We start from the raw sequence: 11,438 nt of genomic DNA on the forward strand, positions 1-11,438 counted from the left end.
ATTTCTAGGAGAGAAAGTGGTCTCCCCGTCCTACTCCTCCGCCATCTTGGCTCCTCCCCTCTGGTTGTATTCTATACACTGTATGATGTAACCGGTTGCTTATTTGTTTTATAAATAGCAGCTTGTACCTCTTAACTCCCTGCCTTTGTCTTGCCCCTACTCACTTCCCTCTCCCAACTGGCAACTATCAGTTTGTTCTCTGCAACTGTTATTCTCTTTTTATTATTTTCATTCATTTGTATTATTTTTTAGATTCCACATGTAAGTGATATCATATAGTATTTGTCTTTCTCTATCTGGCTTATTTCACTAAGTGTAATACTCTCCAAGTTCAATCAAGTTTTTGAAAATAAGCATATCTTTAAGTCTCACAAAAATATCAGATTTCTAAATCATGATATAATTTTCCAGCTATTTAGAAGCTGCTGTGTTAAATATATTTTTAAAAATTTTGGAAGTTATCTTGTGAGTAAAAGAAGAAAATTTAAAAATCTATCCAGATGGCCATCTGGGAGAGAATAGCTATTTCAAACTTATGCTGAATGACGGATTATGCCTTGTTATTATAAAGCAGCCGTTGTACGTTGAGTTATCAGCAGTCTCTTAGGAAACCATTATTTTAATCTATGAGCTCTTATTTATATATAGTAACCACAGGATTTCTGTTGTTTTATGTCAGCGTTTTTTTTTTATTTGAATTTTATAAAATTAATTTATTTTAAATGGAGGCTAATTACTTTACAATATTGTAGTGGTTTTCCAGCCTTTTCAATATCTCTTTTAATTTTCATGAGACCTACCTCATGAGATAACTGAGAACCTGAAACACTGAGACATTACTTCTTCACAAGTTGAGATGAAAGACCGAGGTCTTTCCCCAGGACAGTTAAGCATTTCCCCTTTTCCAGGGGTCAATAGGGGGGAAATATGAGATTTGTAACGCTACCATCTCACTTGAATCAGCAACGCATCCTCTCGTCTCTCTTCTGATTTTAGGAGCATCAAATCAATGATTGGGAGAGAAAATATCACAGAGATCACTTATTTTATCCTCTTGGGATTCTCAGATTTTCCCAGAATCATAGAAGTGCTTTTTCTCATATTCCTGGTGGTATACATTATGACCCTGACTTGGAACCTGTCCCTCCTCATCTTAATAAGAATGGACTCCCACCTCCACACGCCCATGTACTTCTTCCTCAGTAACCTGTCCTTCATGGATATCTGCTACGTGACTGCCACAGCCCCCAAGATGCTTTACGATTTCTTCCGGGAACAGAAAATGATCACCTATGTGGACTGTGTGATTCAGAATTTCGTATTCTCAACCATCGGGCTGAGTGAGTCTTGCCTCATGACCGCCATGGCTTATGACCGATATGCTGCCATTTGTAACCCACTCCTCTATTCCTCAATCATGTCGCCAGCTCTCTGCGGTCACATGGTGCTGGGATCCTACATGGCTGGACTCTCTGCTTCTATATTCCTTTTGTGTTTCATGTTGCAGTTCCAGTTCTGTGGGCCTAATGTCATCAACCACTTCTTCTGTGACATGCCCCAGCTGTTAGTTCTGTCCTGCACCGACACATTCTCTGTACAACTCTTTACTGCTTTATCGACAATGATCTTTGGGATACTAAATGTTTCCATTATCATGACATCCTATGTCTACATTGTCATCTCCATCCTGAAGATCACTTCCGTGAAAGGCAGATCCAAAGCTTTCAACACATGTGCTTCCCACCTGACCACAGTGAGCCTCTTCTATACCTCAGGGATGTTTGTCTATCTGAGCTCCAGCTCCAGTGCTTCCTCCAGCTATGACTGATTTGCATCGGTCTTCTACACGGTGATGATTCCCATGCTGAATCCTTTGATTTACAGTCTGAGAAACAAAGAAATCAAAGATGCCTTGAAGAGGTTGCAAAAGAAGAGAGGGTGTTGCTGAGGCCATAGATTGAGATTTCTGATGAATTTGTCTTTTTAGAGTCATCTTAACCCTCAATAATATTCATATGAAAGGACTATAGAATTCCTGGCTCCTTTGACAAAGATGGCTTAATATGATACACAATATGCCAATATGTACCAATAGCTGAATTGTTGTCACATGAACATGATGTCTTTGCATCCTAAGGTTCATAGTTTTCATCGTCCATGAGGAGTAGCATCAATACTTGTTAATATATCTGTAAGTATTTGTGAAACATTAAGGTTTAGAACCTTGCTACTTCTCTTTTGCTTCTGAGAGGGAGCCCGTTCAATCTCGGGCTTCTGACCCTGAAGGAGAGACAGCTGACATAGACCTCAGAAGTGCATCAACCTTATTTCCCAAATATTCTGACGCAGCCCAATCCAGACGTGGTGGTGGCCAAGGTTTGTTCTGTGTTTCTGATGACAGTGTACGCAGAGACAAGGTATACTATTGGTCTGCTTCGACTTCCTTGGTGGCTCAGCTGGTGAACAGTCCGACTGCAATGCAGGAAACCTGGGCTCAATCCCTGGTTGGGAAGATTCCCTGGAGAAAGGAACAGCTACCCACTCCAGTATTCTGGCCTGGAGAATTCCATGGACTGTACAGCCCATGGGGTTACGAAGAGTTGGACGTGATTGAGTGACTTTTACTTTACTTCGCTTCACTTCATCGGCCTGATTGTGCCTCCTGGGAAGGCCAGTATGACACAGCTTATATTTGTGTAAGTCCTACTCAGGGACAATTACCCAATAAGCTTGGGATTATATCCTAGGCTCCACCACTGTAATCTATTGAAGGCGGAGGCAGCTTGAATAATAAAGAGGAATGGAATGAAGCATGTGTTCCCTTCTGTGCTATTTACAGACAAGTTTCATGATGTAATTTCTTGCCTCTAGTGTACAAAGGGGATTTCTGATGGGGATGATATTAGAAAACAATGTGACAATCAATAGAGATTTCTGATATTGTAGGACTCAAATCTCTCTCCCATTAAATTTGGAAAATTCACCCTAAGATGGCAGGCTTCCCAGGTGGTGCTAGTGATAAAGAATCTGCCTGCCAATGCAGGAAATGCAAGAGACGCAGGTTTGATCCCTGGGTTGGGAATGAGAGAGTCATTTCCTAGGAAGGTTGATAAGAAATCTAGGGGTCTCCAAGGAGAGAAAGCTGTGGAATACTCAAGGAGGAAGAAAGGACAAACTTTTTACTTTTTTCCCTCTACCTTCCTTAGGATTATATAGCAATAATGTATCCTGCCTGAGCACAGTCTCTGGATTAAACCGTCTGGGTAATTCTGTTATCTTAAAACATAAATTATGGGAGTAGATCTGGTCCTTATAAGGATATATCCTGCCTGAGGACAGTCTTTGGATTAAACCTTCTGGCCAACTCTGTTATCTTAAAATGTAAATTATGGGAGTAGGTCTGGTGAGGTCTTTACAAACTCCAGACATTCTTTGGATTCTTTGGAAAGTATATAACTCCTTTGCGGACACTCTTCCTACCACCTTCTGATGTCTATGTCACAAGATTTGTCTCCTTTATACTTTAATACAACTTTATTACACAAAAGCTCTGAGCGATCAAGCCTCATCTCTGGCCCCGGATTACACTTGCCTGGAGATATCACATGAGCAGAGGAGCCTGTGGGCTACAGTGCATGGGACTGCAGAGTCAGAGGCAACTAAGCCCATCCTTGTTGGACATGGACAGTGTGATCATGCTACAAATCATTTCTGCTATTTCAAGCATCTGAACATGTTTGATGTGATGAGAATTGTATGAGAATTCATGGACATAATAAAGTTACTAAATATTTTATACTGTAGACCAAGAACAAATATGAAAATCTGTTATAAAGTCTTTTCTTTTATCTGTGTTCAACATTTGATGTCCCCAAAACTTGTGATTGTATGGTGTGAAATAATGGTTGGAGTAGAAAGGTTAGAGTTACTTTAATGCTGATATTTGCCAGGAAACCTTAAAGTGCAAAAGAGGAAATAGATTTAAATAGGCAGTATTCTTAACTCTGGCCAAATTTCATTTTCATTAGGAGGATGTAAGTTTGTGGTCCTTGTGATCTGTTTAAAAATAAGAACAAGAAGGAGCCAAGATGGCAGAGGATTAGGATGGGGAGACCACTTTCTCCCCTACAAATTCATCAAAAGTATAACTGAATGCAGAGCAAACTTCACAAAACAACTTCCGATCGCTAGCTGAGGTCACCAGACGCCCAGAAAAGCAACCCATTGTCTTCGAAAAGAGGTAGGACAAAATATAAAAGATAAAAAGAGAGACAAAACAGCTAAGGATGGAGATCCATCCCGGGAAGGGACTCTCAATAGAGGAAGTTTCCAGACACCGAGAAACCCTCGCACTGGCGGGCCTGGGGGAAGTGTTTGAATCTCGGAGGGCAACCTGACTGGGAGGGGAACAATAAATAAAACCCACAGATTACGAGCCTAAAAGCAACTCCCAGCAGAAAAGTACCCCAGACGCCCGCATCCGCCACCAGCAAGTGGGGGCTGAACGGAGAAGAGCGGGCGGCATTGCTTAGGGTAAGGACCGGGCCTGAGTGCCCTGAGGGCAATCGGAGGGAGCTTTTGTGAGTTGCCAACTTAAACTGTGGATAGCAAGAGAGAGAGAAAATTAACCAGCTGGAACACACTGCCGGCCGTTCGCAGAACAAAGGGACCGAGCAAGTCCTGAGAAGGGCTCGCAGACTGCGGACCGGCCCAGCCCCTCCGGAGGCAGGAGGCAGGGGGGAGGGGAAGAGGGCAGGTTGGGCCCCAAGGATCGCATCCCCTACCGCACTGCAAACGGGCCCCCAGTTTCTAATCAAAGACCTGACCTCCTGAGATTCTGGATGGTCGACATCCGCGGGAGGGTCGCGGCGAGACAGAGGGCGCAGGCACCCGACCGGCGCGGGCGGGGACTGGGGCTGGGGACGCGGAGGGCAGAGGGCGCGCGCACCTGGGAAGAGTGCGCCCGACAAGCTCCTGGCCACCTGAGCTGCTCAGACGGGGAAGGCACAAAAAGCAGGCGCAGGTTTTTGTTCCGCGCTTTTGTGGAACACCCGAGGGCTGGAACCGCAGGCAGCGCAGGGCATACTCCATACAGAGCAGCCGGGAGCCTGAGCAGCGCAGACGGGGAAAGCAGCGCCCGCCCCTCCCCGCAGCGCGACGGAACTAGCGACCTGAATAAGAGTCCACCTCCGCCCGCCTGTGCCAGGGCGGAAATGAGGCCCTGAAGAGACCGGCAACAGAAGCCAAATAAACAAAGGGAACCGCTTCAAAAGGGACCGATGCAACAGATCAAAAGCCCTGTAGATAACACCGACTACATCGGAAGGGGCCTGTAGATATCGAGAAGTGTAAGCTGGAACGAAGAGCTATCTGAAACTGAAACAAACTCACACTGACCGCAACAGCGCCAGAGAAATTCCTAGATATATTTTTACTTTTTTCTTTTTTTTTAGTAAGAAAGAAAAATTTTTTTTTCTTTTTTCTATTTTCTTTTTTCTCTTTTATTTCTTTTAAAATTCCCTATTACTCCCCCTTTACTCCTTAACTTTAATTTTCATAGATTTTTACAATTTTTTTAATTAGGAAAAAATTTTTCTTGGTTTTTCTTTCTGTTTTTTTTCCTTTTTCTCTTCTATTTTCTATTTTTCTATTTCTCTTATTTCCTTTTAAAGTCCTCTATTACTCCTCTACTACTCATGAATTTTAATTTTCATTACACTATAACCTTACAAAAAAAAAAAAAAAAACAAGAAAAGCCCTATTTTTAAACCGAACTACATATATATTTCTAAAATTTATTTGTGTGTTTTGGTTTTTGTTTTTAATATAATATTTTTAAGAGTTTAACCTCTACTCTAGATTTTTAATCTTTGTTTTTCAGTATATGATATAAATTGTGGACATTTAAGAATCCAATATTCAGTTTCCATTTTTACTCAGGAGTGTGTTGATTATTCTCTCCCAATCTTGACTCTTCATTTTCTACCTCAGAACATCTCTATTTCCTCCTTTCCCCTTCTCTTCCCAATCTAATTCTGTGAAACTTTGTGGGTGTCTGGGCTACGGAGAACACTCTGGGAACAGACAACTGTGTAAATCTGTCTCTCTCCTCCTGAGTCCCCCTTTTTCTCCTCCTGCTCATCTCTATCTCCCTCCTCCCTCTCCTCTTCTTCATGTAACTCTGTGAATCTCTCTGGGTTTCCCTAACGGGGGAGAAACTTTTCACCATTAACCTAGAAGTTTTATTATCAGTGATGTATAGTTGGAGAAGTCCTGAGACTACAGGAAGAATAAAACTGAAACCCAGAGGCAGGAGACTTAAGCCCAGAACCTAAGAACATCAGAATACTCCTGACAACATGGAACTTTAAGTCATAAGAGACCGTCCAAAAGCCTCCATACCTACACTGAAACCAACCACCACCCAAGAGCCAATAAATTTTAGAGCAAGACATACCACGCAAATTCTCCAGCAACGCAGGAACATAGCCCTGAAGGTCAACATACAGGCTGGCCAAGGTCACATCTAACACATAGACCCACCTCAAAACTCATTACTGGGCACTCCATTGCTCTCCAAAGAGAAGAAATCAAGATCCACGCACCAGAACACCGACGCAAACTTCAGTAATCAGGAAACCTTGACAAGTCAATCATCTAACCCCACCCACTGGGTAAAACCTCCACAATAAAAAGGAAACACACCTCCAGAATACAGAAAGCCCATTCCAGACACAGCAATCTAAACAAGATGAAAAAGCAGAGAAATACCCAACAGGTAAAGGAACATGAAAAATGTCCACCAAGTCAAACAAAAGAGGAGGAGATAGGGAATCTACCTGCAAAAGAATTTAGAATAGTGATAATGAAAATGATCTAAAATCTTGAAAAAAAAAATGGAGTTACAGATAAATAGCCTGGAGACATATATTGAGAAGATGCAAGAATTGTTTAAAAAGGAACTAGAAGAAATAAAAAAGAGTCAATTAAAAATGAATAATGCAATGAATGAGATCAAAAACACTCTGGAGGGAGCCAAGAGTAGAATAAGGAGACAAAAGAGAGGATAAGTGAGGTAGAAGATAAAATGGTGGAAATAAATGAAGCAGAGAGCAAAAAAGAATCAAAAGAAATGAAGACAACTTCAGGGACCTCTGGGACAATGTGAAACGCCCCAACATTCAAATCATAGGAGTCCCAGAAGGAGAAGACAAAAAGAAAGGCCATGAGAAAATACTCGAGGAGATAATAGCTGAAAACTTCCCTAAAATGGGGAAGGAAATAGCCACCCAAGTCCAAGAAACCCAGAGAGTCCCAAACAGGATAAACCCAAGGCAAAACACACCAAGACACATATTAATCAAATTAACAAAGATCAAACACAAAGAACAAATACTAAAAGCAGCAAGGGAGAAACAACAAATAACACACAAAGGGATTCCCATAAGGATAACAGCTGATCTATCAATAGAAACCCTCCAGGCCAGAAGGGAATGGCAGGACATACTGAAAGTAATGAAAGACAATAACCTACAACCTAGATTACTGTACCCAGCAAGGATCTCATTCAGATATGAAGGAGAATTCAAAAGCTTTACAGACAAGCAAAAGCTGAGAGAATTCAACACCACCAAACCAGCTCTTCAACAAATGCTAAAGAATCTTCTCTAGACAGGAAACACAGAAAGGCTGCATAAACATGAACCCAAAACAACGAAGTAAATGGCAACGAGACCACACCTATCAATAATTACCTTAAATGCAAATGGGTTGAATGCCCCAACTAAAAGACAAAGATTGGATGAATGGATACTAAAACAAGACCCCTATGTATGCTGTCTACAAGAGACCCACCTTGTGGGGGGGGGGGGGGAGGTGGGAGGGGATCGGGATGGGGAATACATGAAACTCCATGGCTAATTCATGTCAATGTATGACAAAACCCACTACATGTTGTGAAGCAATTAGCCTCCAACTAATAAAGATAGTTGGGGAAAAAAAAAAAAAAACAAGAGACCCACCTCAAAACAAGAGACACATACAGACTAAAAGCGAAGGGCTGGAAAAAAATATTTCATAAAAACAGAGAACAAAACAAAGCAGGAGTCACAATACTCATATCAGGTAAAATAGGCTTTCAAATAAAGGCTGTGAAAAGAGACAAAGAAGGACACTACATAATGATCAAAGGATCAATCCAAGAAGAAGATATTACAATTATAAATATATGCACCCAACATAGGAGCACTGCAATATGTAAGGCAAACACTAACGAGTATGAAAGAGGAAATTAACAGTAACACAATAATAGTGGGAGACTTTAATACCCCACTCACAACTATGGATAGATCAACTAAACAGAAAATTAACAAGGAAACACAAACTTTAAATGACACAGTGGGCCAGCTAGACCTAATTGATATCTATAGGACATTTCACCCCAAAACAATTAATTTCTCCTTTTTCTCAAGTGCACACAGAACCTTCTCCAGAATAGACCACATCCTGGGCCATAAATCCAGTCTTGGAAAATTTAAAAAAATTGAAATCATTCCAGTCATCTTTTCTGACCACAGTGCAGTAAGATTAGATCTCAATTGCAGGGAAAAAATTGTTTAAAATTCAAACATATGGAGGCTAAATAACACGCTTCTGAATAACCAACAAATCATAGAAGAAATAAAAAATGAAATCAAAATATGCACAGAAATGAATGAAAATGAAACACAACAACCCAAAACCTATGGGACACTGTAAAAGCAGTGCTAAGGGGAAAGTTCACAACATTACAGGCTTACCTCAAAAACAAGAAAAAAGTCAAATAAATAACCTAACTCTACACCTAAAGCAATTAGAGAAGGAAGAAATGAAGAACCCCAGGGTTAGCAGAAGGAAAGAAATCTTAAAAATTAGGGCAGAAATCAACGCAAAAGAAACTAAAGAGACCATAGCAAAAATCAACAAAGTTAAAAGCTGTGTTTTTTTTTGAAAAAATAAACAAAATTGGCAAACCATTAGCAAGACTCATTAAGAAACAAAGAGAGAAGAACCAAACTAACAAAATTAGAAATGAAAATGGAGAGATCACAACAGACAACACTGAATACAAAGGATCATAAGAGACTACTACAATCAGTTCTATGCCAATAAAATGGACAACTTGGAAGAAATGAACAAATTCTTACAAAAGTGTAACTTTCCAAAACAGAACCAGGAAGAAAGAGAAGATCTTAATAGACCCATCACAAGCAAGGAAATTGAAACTGTAATCAGAAATCTTCCAGCAAACAAAAGCCCAGGACCAGATGGCTTCACAGCTGAATTCTACCAAAAATTTAGAGAAGAGCTAACACCTATCTTACTCAAACTCTTCCAGAAAATTGCAAAAGAATGTAAACTTCCAAACTCATTCTATGAGGCCACCATCACCCTAAATCCAAAACCAGACAAAGATGCCACAAAAAAGAAAACTACAGGCCAATATCACTGATGAACATAGATGCAAAAATCCTTAACAAAATTCTAGCAAACAGAATCCAACAACATATTAAAAAGATCATACATCATGACCAAGTGGGCTTTATCCCAGGAATGCAAGGATTCTTTACTACCCGCAAATCAATCAATGTAATATACCACATGAACAAATTGAAAGATAAAAACCATATGATTATCTCAATAGATGCAGAGAAAGCCTTTGACAAAATTCAACACTCATTTATGATTAAAACTCTCCAGAAAGCAGGAATAAAAGGAACATATCTCAACATAATAAAAGCTATATATGACAAACCCACAGCAAGCATCACCTTCAATGGTGAAAAATTGAAATCATTTCCCCTAAAATCAGGAACAAGACAAGGGTGCCCACTCTCACCACTACTATTCAACATAGTGTTGCAAGTTAGGCCACAGCAATCAGAGCAGAAAAAGAAGTAAAAGGAATCCAGATAGGAAAGAAGAAGTGAAACTCTCGCTGTTTGCAGATGACATAATCCTCTACATAGAAAATCCTAAGACTCTTCCAGAAAATTAAGAGCTAATCAATGAATATAGTAAAGTTGCAGGATATAAAATTAACACACAGAAATTCCTTGCCTTCCTATATACTAACAATGAAAAAACAGAAAGAGAAATTAAGGAAACAATACCATTCACCATTGCAACAAAAAGAACAAAGTACTTAGGCGTACATCTACTGAAAGAAACAAAAGACCTATACGGAGAAAACTATAAAACACTGATGAAAGAAATCAAAGAGGACACAAACTGATGGAGAAATATACCGTGTTCATGGATTGGAAGAATCAATATTGTCAAAATGGCTATACTACCCAAAGCAATCTATAGATTCAATGCAATCCCTATCAAGCTACCAACAGTATTTTTCACAGAACTAGAACAAATAATTTCACAATTTGTATGGAAATACAAAAAACCTCGAATAGCCAAAGTAATCTTGAGAAAGAAGAATGGAACTGAAGGAATCCACCTGCCTGACTTCAGACTCTACTACAAAGTCACAGTCATCAAGACAGTATGGTACTGGCACAAAGACAGAAATATAGATCAATGGAACAGAACAGAAAGCCCAGAGAAAAATCCATGAACCTATGGACACTTTATCTTCAACAAAGAAGGCAAGGATATACAATGGAAAAAAGACAAACTCTTTAACAAGTGGTGCTGGGAAAACTGGTCAACCACTTGTAAAAGAATGAAACTCGAACACTTTCTAACACCATACACAAAAATACACTCAAAATGGATTAAAGATCTAAATGTAAGACCAGAAACTATAAAACTCCTAGAGGAGACCATAGGCAAAACACCCTCCGACATCAATCTCAGCAAGATCCTCTACGACCCACCTCCCAGAATATTGGAAATAAAAGCAAAAATAAACAAATGGGACCTGATGAAACTTAAAAGCTTTTGCACAACAAAGGAAATGATAAGCAAGGTGAAAAGACAGCCCTCAGATTGGGAGAAAATAATAGCAAACGAAGCAACAGACAAAGGATTAATCTCAAAAATATACAAGGAACTCCTGAAGCTCAATTACAGAAAAATAAATGACCAAATCAAAACGTGGGCCAAAGAACTAAACAGACATTTCTCCAAAGAAGACATACAGATGGCTAACAAACACATGAAAAGATGCTCAACATCACTCATTATCACAGAAATGGATATCAAAACCACAATAATGTACCATTACATGCCAGTCAAGGTGGCTGCTATCCAAAAGTCCACAAGCAATAAATGCTAGAGAGGATGTGGAGAAAAGGGAACCCTCTTACACTGTTGGTGGGATGCAAAATACTACAGCTGTTATGGAGAACAGTGTGGAGATTTCTTAAAAAACTGGAAATAGAACTGCCCTGTGACCCAGCAATCCCACTCCTGGGCATACACACTGAGGAAACCAGATCTGA

At 40.0% G+C, this 11,438-nt stretch overlaps 1 pseudogene; it reads left to right on the forward strand.

Moving 5' to 3' along the window:
• The first annotated feature begins 1,006 nt into the window (after window positions 1-1,006).
• Window positions 1,007-1,948, forward strand: LOC136175207 (olfactory receptor 5AN1-like; annotated as a pseudogene).
• Window positions 1,949-11,438: the final 9,490 nt, after the last annotated feature.

The sequence above is a fragment of the Muntiacus reevesi genome, chromosome 9 (assembly GCF_963930625.1).
Source record: "Muntiacus reevesi chromosome 9, mMunRee1.1, whole genome shotgun sequence".
Classification (NCBI taxonomy): domain Eukaryota; kingdom Metazoa; phylum Chordata; class Mammalia; order Artiodactyla; family Cervidae; genus Muntiacus; species Muntiacus reevesi.